The sequence below is a fragment of the Tupaia chinensis genome, unplaced genomic scaffold, assembly GCF_000334495.1.
Source record: "Tupaia chinensis unplaced genomic scaffold, TupChi_1.0 Scaffold000294_5, whole genome shotgun sequence".
NCBI lineage: Eukaryota > Metazoa > Chordata > Mammalia > Scandentia > Tupaiidae > Tupaia > Tupaia belangeri.
In genome coordinates, this window is record NW_006159782.1 from 684513 (window position 1) to 697972 (window position 13460).

The 13460-nt window shown below is 46.4% G+C and overlaps 1 long non-coding RNA gene across 1 annotated transcript in view; it reads right to left on the reverse strand.

The window, feature by feature from the left end:
• Nucleotides 1-566: 566 nt before the first annotated feature.
• The window catches only part of LOC114008163 (uncharacterized), a 20173-nt gene continuing 7279 nt past the window's right edge, over nucleotides 567-13460 (reverse strand). Inside the window, exons 3-4 of the long non-coding RNA XR_003549722.1 lie at nucleotides 1938-2006; nucleotides 567-668 (exon numbers count right to left, since the gene is read on the reverse strand). This is a non-coding gene — a long non-coding RNA (uncharacterized LOC114008163). The remainder of the gene's footprint in view (nucleotides 669-1937; nucleotides 2007-13460) is intronic.

The following is a 13460-nucleotide window of genomic DNA, read 5'->3' on the forward strand; positions in this document are numbered from 1 at the left end:
GCTGACCACAGTTTGAGTCCTAGACAGAGGCCTGAAACTCCACCTGGGTTCGCGTGTGTGTGTGTGTGTGTGTGTGTGCGCGTGTGTGCACGTGCACCCGAAATCTCAAGAGGAGATTGAAGGAGAAGGGACTGTAGCGCGGCCATCCTCCCTGGGTGGTGATTTCTTACTTTCTGTCTCTGTCTTTCTCTGTCTCTCTGGTGAGCACAGCAAAATCACTCTTAAAAATTAAAAAGGAACCCCCGACACCATGCTGGGCACCACATTCAGCACCAGCCCTCATGTCCACTTCTCTTGGCCTCCTGTCCAGGGGGAGGCAGAGAACAGGTCCACATACTCGGGCAAACGCTCCTTCAAGGAGATTCAGAGAATTAGTATCAAGAAGCTCTCTCTCTGTGAGACCAGACAGTGAACAATGAGGAGCAGGAAAGTGCGGATCCCAGCCAGGAAGCTGAGGCCTGGCCACGTGCAGCTGCCCTACTGGGCAGTCCCGTGGGGACCAGCACGAGACTGTGCGTATCACAGACCTCCTCAGAAACAGAAACCGAGGCCAAGGCAGAGGCGTGAGACAGCGGACTTTAATGGAGGGTGCAAAAACACGGCGATCCAGGCCTCCTTGGCTACACGTCTTCCTGGCGCAGGACACGTTCAGGAGGGAGACCTGCTTTCTAATGAGGACCCAGAAATCAGCCCCTGTCCGCGAGCTGTTCAGATCTCCCTTGCTCGGGTTGGCCTGCAGCCTGTTTTCAAACATTTTCCTCCCTTGAGAACAGGGGTTTTCTCATACTCTCCAATGTCTGAGGCACCGAGTCTAGGGGAGACGTCTTGGAATGAAGTTCCTTTACAGCAGCTGTTCCCTCTGACTAGAAGACTCCTCCCCAGAGAGCTGCACGGTTAGCTCCCTCATCTCCTTAGCTTCAACCTTTACTCAAATACATCTCAGCGATGCTGCCCTACGGCAGCCCCAGGACTCCTAGTCGCCTTTGCTCTGCTCTGCTGTTCAGAGGTGCTAGCACTTCTCTCTCTCTCTCTGCTTTTTCTGCAGCTTGAACATGGTCTGCCTAGTTATATAGAACTGTCTTTATTGTCTGCCCTCGGTACTACTAGAATGTAAACATAAGGTCTCGCCCACAGATCTGCTAGGCACACAATGTCACAGCTCTGCCCCGTCACCAGCTAGCGGTGCACCTTCGGCCCTCCTTCCATCTCGGCTCCACTCTCCCATCTCTGAGATGGAATCAAGCCCCCTCCCCCGCCCCCAGCTGGATGGTGCATCTGAAGTGCCTGCAGGGCGCTTGGCACGGGAGGGTTAGCCAACGCCCCAGCCACCTGACATAGTTACTGCCCCTCGTCCTGCCTCCATCTGTTCTAAGTGCCTTTTTGTTGTTTTGTAGAGTTTTGCCAGAGGGCATGTGCGCTCGCCAGAGAGATAGAGAGAAACAGAGACAGAAAGCAAAAAATCACCCCCCAGAGGGGATGGCCATGCCACAACCCCTTCTCCTCCAGTCTCCTCTTGGGACCCTGAGCACACACGCACACATACACGGTGTGAGTTTTAAGCTGCCAGGTCTCGAACCATGGTTGACTACATGGGAGTCCAGTGATGTAACCATTATGCCATCTGCTGGTCCCCTAAGTGCCTTTTACATAGGAGGCATCACTAGGACTGTAGGTCTCGGGCCACACTGAGGGAATGAGGGCACGAGACTGTGAACTTGAACTCAGAAGCCCTATCCTGTGCCAGCTGAGCTGAGTTGAGGGCAGCCGGCCAGGCTCTCCGTAATCTCCACACCTCAGTCACATGGCAGCAGAAGGTCTGGAACCAACTTCTGGTCCCTTAAGAAATCTGAGCCCTCCTTTGATCTACTGTACATTTCACTCAGTCCTCCCACCACCGCGGTTGTAGCCCACAGCAGGGGAAGGAACTCAGCGCTCACCCAGACCTCATGGAAGTGTGAAGGTGATCGTGCCATTACATGCACGGGAAACTGCTTGCTGCTTGGCACCTGTGGATGAAAAGAGACGGCAAGGATGGGCCAACTGATGGCATGGTGGTTAATGCAGCTGGATCCCACAGGGTTGACTGTGTAGTTTGGGCCCTACGCTCACTCTCTCTCTCTCTCTTTGGCAAGTGCAAATTTTAAAAATTAAATAAAAAGAAAGAAAAAGAGGAGGACAGGGAGTAGGTTCCCCACTCGGAGGGGTCCCAGGCTCTGCAGGCATCCTGGGTGCATGTCCTGTTCCACTGCTTCGCAGTTGTGGATCTGTTGGTTTCCTGAGGCCTCCATACTTAGTACGATGAGATCCATGGATACACGAGAACCAGGAGTCAGGGCTTTGTCCTGAAGGCTGTTGGGAGCCCCTGTACAATTTATAAGCAGCGCGGATTCTGGTATGTAATTAATTTATTTTTAAAATTACTCATTTATATAGGACAGCATAGAAATGGGTCCCACATGGTCAACTCTGCAGTTCGAATACTGGACCCAACAGCGTGAAACGTGCTAGGTGTGTGTGTGTGCCCCAAATCACGAGAATATGGAGAAGAGATTGCAGTGTGGTCATCCCCCCAGGGGGCGAGTCTCACTTTCTCTCTCTCTCTCTGTCTCTCTTCAGTGAGTGCACACACCCTATGGCAAAAATCTAAAAACTGATATCATAGAACTACAGAACAATTTCAAAGGTTCAGTGAAAGGCTCAAAAGGGTTTACAGTGAAAAATTAAACCTCCTCCCACTCCCAATCCTCCCCAGCTCAGGCAGCGCTGCCACCCGGAGGCACTCCCTGCTACCACCACCCTGTGGCTCTCTCCAGAGATCTGCCCACTCTGCATAGGCGAGGAAAGTGGCCAATGCACAGAGGGGCTGTGCCTTGCTTTTTTCATTTATTATGCTTAGGAGGTGATCCCCTACTGGTACGTTCTCAGTTGCTGCGTTCTTTTCAGCCAGTATCCCAGTGAGAGATATGTTGGTTGTTCGAGACTGACACTTTAGAAGGCCCTGCCTTCTGGTGAGAGCCTGGAGAAGGAGAGAGGCAGAACTGAAGCTGGGACACCAGCAGCAGCAATGGACTCTGGATCTGGAAAGGCCGTCACGGGGAGATGAGGGTGGTGGCAATGGGAGGGAGACAGCTCTGGGAGTTACTGAGAAGCTGTGGCCAGTACTCATTATCAACTGAATGTAGAGGTGAAAAGCAGGATGGGAAATCAGAAGACAGGCAAGCAATTCACAAAGGAGTAAACATAAGCCGTTAAATATCTACAACAAAGCATGGCTCCTTAGTAATCGAGGAGGTTCAGATTAAAACCACGAGCTAGACATCACATTCACTAGGATCAGCAACAACGAGTGGTAAGCGGTGGGGAAAGTGTGAGCAAAGGGCAGCCTGGTGCACACCGGGTGTGCAGTCCCCCCTGGAGGGGCCCTGAGCAGGCAGAGACACACACACAGAGCTTGGATGGTTTTAATGACATTCTCCTTAAGCTTTATGGTGAGTTCATGGTTTTATCATTATTTTTCATAGCTTACTTATTATATATATATATTTTTTGTTTGTTTGTTTGTTTTTTATTTTTTCTTTTAGAGAGAGATTTTTGCTATAGGGCACACGCGCTCACCAGAGAGAGAGAAAAAGTAAGAAATCACCCCCCAGAAGGGCTGGCCATGCCACAATCCCTTCTCCTCCATTCTCCTCTTGGGATCTCGTACATATACCCACAAGAGCCCAGCGTGAGTTTCAGGTCTCCAGGTCTGGGACTCGAACCACAGTTGGCTATGCAAGAGTCTAGCACCTTAACCACAACACTACCTGCTTGCCCCCCCATATATCCTTTAATATATATCAACTATTTCCTAATTTACTGTCCCCGATATTAAAGGCGCAAGATGTGCTATTAGGTGGGTAACACGTGACCTCTATGGAATCCTGCTCCAGGAATGAGGGCACTGAAGAGTAACTAGAGTCATTCCATGTTTGATTCCTTTAAGAACAAAAGAGGCACTTTGAAACATGGTGGAGATCCTGTGCGGGAGGGCTTTGGAAGGAGGCGGGTGGGAAAGCTCACGTCAGGTTCCAGCCCAGGTTAAGAGGATATTCTCCAATATTACAGGCTGAGACGTAGACCGCAGAGGGGGTCAGCAGTGGGATGTGTAGACTGAGCTGTCTGCCTGTGCACACGCCCCCTCTTCCTGGTTAACAAAACCATGCTGTTCAGGATGGCCAGGAGTACAGGCCCACCCAGTTCCTATTCTTCCCAAACTTCCTTGGAGCTAGAAACAGTTACGTATGGTTTCGATCAAGGAGGCCTGGGGGAGTTTTGGAAAAGCTTTAGTTTTCCTGAAATAAGAGGAGATGCAGTTGGCGTAGCAATTTGCCCTCTTCTGTTTTCCTACCTTAAAGGTGGACATGAAAGCTGGAGGTGATCAGCCACCTTGACCAGGATGCACTAGGCAAATGTGCTGGCAGACGGGAAGGGAGAGGTGCTGGGCCCTAGAGGACATGGTGGGACACTCTGGGGCGCCCACCTCCCGGAGTTTCATTATGTGAAGAAAATAGCCCCTATTTATTTAACAGTGTAGTTCGTTTTCCTTGTAACTGGTTGCACTCCTGAGAGAGGAGTTTCCTCCCCTTTCCTTCCTTTTTTTTTTCTTTGCTATAGAACACATGTGTTCACTGGACAGAGAGAGAGAGAGAGAGTGAGACAAAGAGAAATCACCCCCCGGGGTAATGACCACACCACAATCCCTTCTCCTCCCTTCTCCTCTCAGGATTTTGGGCGTGCACAGACACCTATCCAGCATGTGTTTCAAGCCCAGACTCCAACCACGCAGTTGGCCATGTGGGATCAGCTGCCTTAACCACCATGCCACCAGGCTGGCCCTCCTTCCCTTTTTCTAATCTTGTTTTTCAGACATTCCACCCAGGGTAAAGGAATCCACTAAGGGAGGTCAGATTTCTGTCAGATTAACTGTCATTTGTTTTCCACGTTCTGCTATTGACATTTGGGGCCTTGTTTATCTTGGAGGGGATGCTCCTCCCAGGATTAGTTATTTTGTAGAGAAGGCAAACAAGTACTTTTCAAATGCACACCAATTAACTCCCATCCCACACCCCCAACCACTTCCTTTCCCCCCACCCAACTGCCCTAACTGCCCTAACTTCCCCAGGTCCACAAACCAGATAACTAAGGACAGTCCTAGATCCCAGAGCCCACTAAGAATAAATGCTAAACCTTTTTCCCTGCTTCACCTCTTCCTTCCCACAGTAACTAAAATAAGGGTCTTTGCCTAGTTCCCCCCCCCCACCTCCTACCCCACCTGCACGCTTCCCTGTGTGGTCCCCCTGGCATGAGGTGCTCCTGCCTCTCAACGTCTGTGAGTATAACAAACTGTCTTCTAGTGGCAGTCATTTCCTGGTCTGTTGGCCACACCATACTCAAATAATAATAAAATCTACATTAAATCAATAATTAGAAACTTAAAACTAATAACCAGTAGCTCCTCTCTGGACCCTTTAGAAGAGTAGAAGAGTAAGGCAAATAATTACAACTATTTCCCCTGTACCATAGAGCTCTGAATAGTAAGTTCTTAGACAGGAGACATATTTTGAATGACTCTGTCTCCTCTCCATAGCGCTGGGCATAATGACTTGCCCAAACAATGGTCCAATGTTCAATACATGTCCACAAGGAATTCATAGTTCAGGGCAGAGACAGACATGTAAGAAAGCAAGGAAAAGCCAGGAGGTGGTGTGGTAGTTAAGGCACTAGATCTCACATGGCTGGATATGCTGTTCAAATCCTGGACGTGGTGGCTTGAAAATCACTCTGCTACATGTGAGTGTGTGCCCAAAATTCTAGGAGGAGACTGAAGGAGAAGGAATTATAGTGTGGTCATCCCCTCTGGGGAGTGATTTCCCACTTTTCCTCTCTTTTTATCTCTCTCAGTCTCTTCCGGCAAGGGGATGTATCCTAAAGAAAAAAGAAAGAAAGGAAGGAAGGAAGGAAGGAAGGAAGGAAGGAAGGAAGGAAGGAAGGGAGGGAGGGAGGGAGGGAGGGAGGGAGGAAGGAAGGGAGGAAGGAAGGAAGGAAGGGAGGAAGGAAGGGCAGGCAAGCAATGACAACTGACTCCACAAATGCCCTAATGGAGTACTGTACAAAATACAGGGAAAAAGGGAAAGGAATATCATCTGAAAATGGTTTGGAAATTGAGGAAGGGGTCACAGAGCATTTGGGCTGGGACATAACAGCTGGCAGCCAAAGGGAGCACAATATTGGGTTAGGGAGAGGGACAAGTAGACACCATTCTAGACGTAGACATGATGAAATAAAAAGGCAAGGCATATTCTGGTAAATTCTCCAAACCCAGAAAACAAGGAAATTGTCCTTTCCTTGTTTCTCACCTAAAAAATCTAGCTCCTTGGCTTTGATTAGGGCGTTCAAAGATTTACTGGATGACTAGGCTTAAAGCAGTCCATTCCTCTGTAATTGTGCACACGCATACACCTGGCCAGATCCACGTGCTGGCCCCTACCGCCTTGCACATGCTCACATCTGGCCCCTAGAGTTGCGTGTGTGTACATCACCAGCTCCAACTCCAGTAGCTGTCCACACCAACATGCCACTGGTCTGCTCTGCACTTGACCCCAGCCTGATGCTGGCCCCAGCCTTTGCCACCATGCATGCCCACAGCTGACCCCTGTGATCACACATGTACCAGCAGCTAGCTCCCATAGCGAAGCATGTGCATACTGCCAGCACCAGCCCCAGCCCCAGCCCCAGCAAGCCTCCCCCAGTCCCTTGCTGCTATACTGGAAGTGTTGCCCAAGACCCCTCACCCCTCACAGCCACCATGGAACCCCCCAAACCACGCCCCAGTCTCCTGTGCAGCTCTCGTCATGGAGGACTACACAGTTGCCAACAACACGACCCAGCTGCCTGAGTCAATGAGACACTCTCCCCTCCTCCCCAAACCAGGAGCTGCTGCATACACCATAGCCCCATTTGGCACCCATGCCACTAGATCCAGTGTCATGATGCACTCCAGCATAACCCCCACACAGTGATCCACCCCACTTCCAACAAGTAAAGGGCTTTCCTTATCAAAGCTAGTCCACGAAGTCTGCAAGAGGTAACTGCTTCTTAGAAAACACAGACACCTATGCAAGGTTACAAGGATCACAGGAATCAGGGAAACATGACAGCACCAAAGGAACACAGTGAACTTCCAGTAACCAACCTGAGTAAGTGGAGCTCCCTGAATTGCCTGACAAAAACATTTTAAATAATTGTTTTTGTTCTTAGCTTTTTGTCATAAGGTGCGTGACTCATCAGAGAGAGACAGAGAGAGGGAAAATGAGAATTCACCCCTCAAGGGGAATAGCCATACCACAATCCCTTCTCCTCCATTCTCCTCTTGGGATTCTGGACATGCACATACACACAACCAGTGTGATTTTCAAGCCAACTGGTCTGAGACTTGAACCATGGCCAGCCATGTGGGAATCCAGCGTGCTAACCATCACGAATTATTTTCTGACCCCCAAAATAACTATTTTAAAGAAACTCAGCAAACTATAAGAGGAAACAGATAAACAATTTAATAAAATCAGAAAACTATATAAAAACAAAATGAGAAGTTCAACAAAGGTATAAAAATAACCAAACATCAGGACCAGCAGTTGGCATAATGTCTGTCACTAGACTCCCATGAAGTCGACCACGGTTTGAGTCCTGAGCCCGGTGGCTTAAACTCATGCTGGGCACATATGAGTGCATGGCTAATATCCCAAGAGGAGAATGGAGGAGAAGGGACTGCGGCATGGCCATACCCCCTGGGGGGTGATTTCTTGCTTTCTGTCTCTCTGTCTCTCTCTGTCTTTCTGGCAAGTGCACATGCCCTATAGCAAAAACCTCTCAAAAATAAATAAATAAATAAAAATAATCAAACATGTGGGGCCAGCAGGTGGTATGGTGGCTAGGACACTGGACTCCCACTTGGCTGACTGCAGTTTGAGTCCCAGAACCGGCAGCTTGAAACTCATGCCACACGTGTGCATGTGCATGTCTAAAATCCCAGGAGGAGAATGGAGGAGAAAGGATTGCAGCATGGCCATTCCTCCTGGGATAGGTGATTTCTCACTTTCTCTCTCATCATCTCTCTCTGTCTCTCTGGCAGATGCATGTGCCCTATACCAAAAAAGGGAAAGAAAGAAAGAAAGAAAAAAAAAAAAAAAAACCTCTCCAAAATAAATAAATAAATAAACCCACAAGAGAGACCAGCAGATGGTGTGACAGTTACGTCGCTGGACTCCCACATAGTCGACCATGGTTCATGTCCTGGACCTAGTGGTTTAAAACTCATGCCAGGCATGTGTACACGCTTGCCCAAAATCCTGAGAGGAGACGGGAAAAGGATTGTGGCATGGCCATCCCGCCTGGGGGTCATTTCTCATTTTCTGTCTCTCTGTCTCTAGCGTGCGCATGCATTCTATAGCAAAAAAAATCTCTCTTAAAAAAAACATAAAAAATAAAAAGAACAAAACATGAACTTTGGAGATTAAGAATATAATGACAGAACTAAAAAATGTGATAGAGAGCTTCAACAGAAGACTTGATGAAGTAGAAGAAAGAATCAGTGAAATTAAAGACAGATCATTTGTAACTATGTACATTTTACCTATAAGATTTATATAAGCCTCAGAGTAACCAAAGAAAAAGCTTATGGTACATGACAAGAAGAAACCAAACCAAACCACTAGAAGAAAAAAAGCATCATGTGGTCATTAAGGTGTTTCATCCCACATACTGACTCTGCAGTTTGAGTCCCAACCCAATGGCTTGAAAAACATGCCAGGCATGAGTACATGCATGTTCAAAGTCCTGGGAGAAGAATGGAGAGGGGATTGAGGCATGGCCATACCCCCTTGGGGTTGATTTCTCATTTTCTCTCTCTCTTTGTCTCTCTCTAGAGAGCACACGCCCTACAGAAAAGAAAAAAAATGTCATCACTAGGGGCCAGCAGGTGGTATAGTGGTTGAGGTGATGGACAATCATGTGACCAACCATGGTTTGAGTTCCAAACCCAGTGGTTTGAAACTCACACTATGCGAGTGTGCATATGTGTCTAAAATCCCAAGAGAAGAATGGAGGAGAAGGGATTGTGGCATGACCATCTCCTCAGGGGATGATTTCTCGACTTCTGAATCTCTGTCTCTCTCTAGTGAGCTCATGCGTCCTATAGCAAAAATCTCTCTCTAGGGGCCAGCAGGTGGCATGGCAGTTAAGATCACTGGACTCCCACATGGTCCAACTCGGTTCGAGTTCTGGACCTAGTGGCTTACTTTCTCACTTTCTGTCTGTCTCACTCTGTCCCTCTCCGGTCAAATTAAAATTAATTAATTAAAATAATTCTTAAAAAAATAATCTTTCACTAAACAAATAATGAAAGAATGAAATAACAGAAGAAAGCAAGCAAGAAAAAGAGGAACAGGGCCTGTCCTGAGGCCGAGTGGTAAAGAAAGGATCTCACATGCCCAATTCTTGTTTAAATTTGGATCCTGGAGACTTGAAAACAAACCAGGCACGTGTTGTACCTCAAATCCTACCAGAATGGAGAAATGGAGGATAAGGGATTGCAGCATGACCCACCCCACTGAGGGTGGCTTTCTCCGTCTCTCTCTGGTGAGGGCACTCTCCCTCTGGCAATTGCAAAAAGAGAGGAATAAAAGAACCGAAAAACAGAAAATGAACAAAATTATAATACTAAATGCCTTTTTTTTTTTTAATTACTTATTGGGGACCAGCAGGTGACATGGTGGTTAAGACACTGGACACTCCCATATGGCAGATCATGGTTCGAGTCCTGGACCTGGTGGCTCGCTTTCCCACTTTCTCTCTCTCTCTCTCTCTGGTCAAATTAAAATAAATGAATAAATAAAGTTAAATAAACAATTATTTTAAAAAAGGAATTACTTATTTAATTTAATTTATTTATTATTATTATTCAATTTGACTAGAGAGAGAGAGAAAGTGGTCTGGGATTCAAATCATGGTTGGCCATATAGGAGTCCAGCACCTTACCCACCACACCACCTGCTGGCCCCAATACCAAGTTCTTAATTATCAATAAATATTTTTAATGTAAATGAACTAAATCCCCCTATCATAAGTCATAGAGCAGCTAGATGCATTAAAAACAAACAAATAATTATAAATATATATTCACCCAACATTCACCTAATTATGTAAAACAAAGAGGGGGAAATGACAATAATACAATAGCAGAAGAAGGCAGGACAGTGGCTCACAGTGAGGCTGACCCACATGAGAAGGTTCTGGATTGCATCCAGTGACCTCCATAAGTACACTAAGCATGCATATGTCCATGACCCAGGGCTGGGTAAAGGCTGGGGGTGGATGGTGGCATTATAACCCTATTGGGATGCTATCTCTCTTTTTCTCTTGCTCGTGGAAGAAATAAACAAGTACATTTTTTAAAAGGGTTAGCCTGTGGCCTAAGGCAGTTGGATATCATAGGACTAACCACACAGTTGGAGTCCTGGAACCAGTGGCTTAAAAAACATAGTGGTTGCATGTATGTCCTTTCCCCAAATCCTGAAAGGAGGGAGAAATGAAGAAGGGACTGTGGCATGACCATTTTCCACAGGGGTGTTTTCTCTCTCTACCTCACTCTCTGGTAAGCACATGTGCCCTTCATCAAATTGAGGCAAGAGAAAGCTAACATGTACGTGGGTAAGAGGAGCATCTGCCTATGTGGCTAGGTAGAAAAAGCCCCAATCAGGGCAGGAAGTTCCCCGCCCAGGGTAACATAGGCAGGAGACCAATAGGGGATGTCTAGCTAATTAAGCCACATTTGATAGAACCGGTGAGATGAGAACAGTGGACCCAGCCAATGACCAACCAACACAACCTAGATTTTAAAATGACAGGGGCCAGCAGGTGGCATGGTGGTTAAGGGCACTAAGACTCCCACATGGCTGACTGTAGCTCAAATCCTGGACCTGGCTGTTTGCTTTCTCTCTCCCGTACTTTTTTCCTCTCTGGTCAAATTAAAATGAGCAAATAAATAAATGAAGTTTAAAAAACTATTCTCTTTTTTTTAAAAAAAATTCTAAATGGGGGCTGGCAGGTGGCATGGTGGTTAAGGTGCTGGACTCCCACATGGCTGACCATGGTTTGAATCTTGGACTGGGTGGCTAGCTTTCTCACTTTCCTTCTTTCTTTCTCTCTCTATCACTGGTCCAACTTAAAAATAACAATAAATTAAATAAAGCACATAATTATTTAAAATAAATTATAAACCTTGGGATCAGCAGATGGCATAATGGTTACATTGCTGGGCTCCCATGTAGTCAACCATGGTTAGAGTCTCAAATCCTGCAGCTTAAAACTCATGATGGGTGCGTGTGTGTGCCCAAAATCTGGGGAGAATGGAGGAGAAGAGATTGCAGTGTAGCAATTCCCTGCTGGGGGGTAACTTCTCACTTTCTGTTTCTCTGTAGCTCTCTATCTTTCTGGCGAGTACATGTGCCCTATAGCAAAAAATCTTTCTATCTGAAAAAGACAGAGATAAACCTCAGGGTCAGCAGGTGGTATATTGGTTAAGGAGCTGGATACCCACATAGCCAACCACAGTTTGAGTCCTGGAACTAGCAGCTTGAACTAGTAGCTTAAACTTGTACAAGCACGTGTGCACTCATGGCCGAAATCCCAAGAGGAGAATGGAGGAGAAAGGACTGTGGCATGGCCATCCCCTCTGAGGGATGATTGCTCACATTCTCCCTCTCTGTCTCTCTCTCTCTGACGAGCACACATACCCTATAGCAAAAATCTCTCTCTCAAAAAAAAAAATAAACCTCAAAGACTGTAACTGCTGGGGCCTTTGGAGCCACTCTTTCTCTGTCTGCTCAGGATCACTCCTATCTCTCAGGGAGTGCACTTTTACTTTGACTTAATAAACTACCTTTTCCTTTGGCTTGTCTTGTTCAATTATTTGTCCAAAACACCAAGAACTTGGATATCATCACAGAAATCATCCCAAGGGGCACTGGACTCCGTGACAGGCCACGGTTTCAGTCCTGGACCTGGTGGCTTGCGTTCTCATTTTCCCTTTCTCTGAATCTCCTTGGTCAAGTTAATAATAATAATAATAATAATAATAATAAATTAAATTAATAATTCTTTTAAAAAATTGTTGGGACCAGCGATGGCATAATGGTTATGTCACTAGACTCCCATGTAGTCAACCGCAGTCCAAGTCCCTGGACCTGGTGGATTAAAAGTCACACTGGGTGCATGTGCATGTGTGGTGTGGCATGGCAATCCCTTCTCCTCCATTCTATTCTTAGGATTTGGGGCACGGACACACACATGCCCAGTGTGAGTTTTAAGCCACTGGGTCCAGGAATTGAACAGTGGTTGACTACGTGGGAGTCCAGCGACACAACTATTACACCATCTGCTAGTCCCAACCAGTGTGGTTTTCAAGTCACTTGGTTCAGGACCTGAATCAAGCAGTTGGCTAAGTGGGATCCAGTCACCTTAACTATCATGTCACCAGCTGACCTGAAGAATCAATTTACTTAGCATTTTAAGACAAAGACAGTTGTCCCAGGATCAAGACTCCCTCTGTTGTGTTAAAGTACTGTTTTATGTAGAGGAATGTGGTTTGTTTGTTTGTTTTTAAATTTTTTGGAGAGGTTTTTTGTTTTGTTTTGTTTTTGTTTTTGTTTTTGTTTTCTGCTATAGGGTGTATGCACTCACCAGAGAGACAGAGAGACAGAAAGCGAGAAATCACCCCCAAGGGAGGATGGCCACACCACAATCCCTTCTCCTCCAATCTCCTCTCGGGATCCTGGGCATGCACACACACACGCCCTGCATGAGTTTAAGCCACTCGAACCGCAGTCGGCTACATGGGAGTCCACCAACATAGCCATTATGCCAACTGCTGGTCTCTTTTATTTATTTATTATTTTATTTTTTGGAGAGGGAAAAATGTGTTTATAAAAAGCTAAAACTGAACAAAATTTAAAGTTTGTTTGTTTGCTATAGGGTGTGTGCACTCACTGGAGAGAGAAAGAGAGAGATAGAGAGGAAAAGTGAAAACTCACCCCCTGGGGACTGGCCACTCCACAATCCCTTCTCTTCCATTCTCCTCTCGGGATTCTGGGTATGCATGCACATATACCCAGTATGTTTTCTTTTCTTTTTAAAAAATAATTAGTTAATTTTACTTATTTATTATTATTATTCAATTTGACCAGGGAGAGACATGGAGAAGGAAAGAGAGGGAATGAGAAAGCAAGCTGTCAGTTCTGGGACTTGAACCACACGAGTCCAATGCCTTAACTACCACAACACCTGCCAGCCCCACCCCCAGTATGCTTTCTTTTCTTTTCTTTCTTTCTTTTTTTTTTTTTTGAAGAGGATTTTGCTATAGT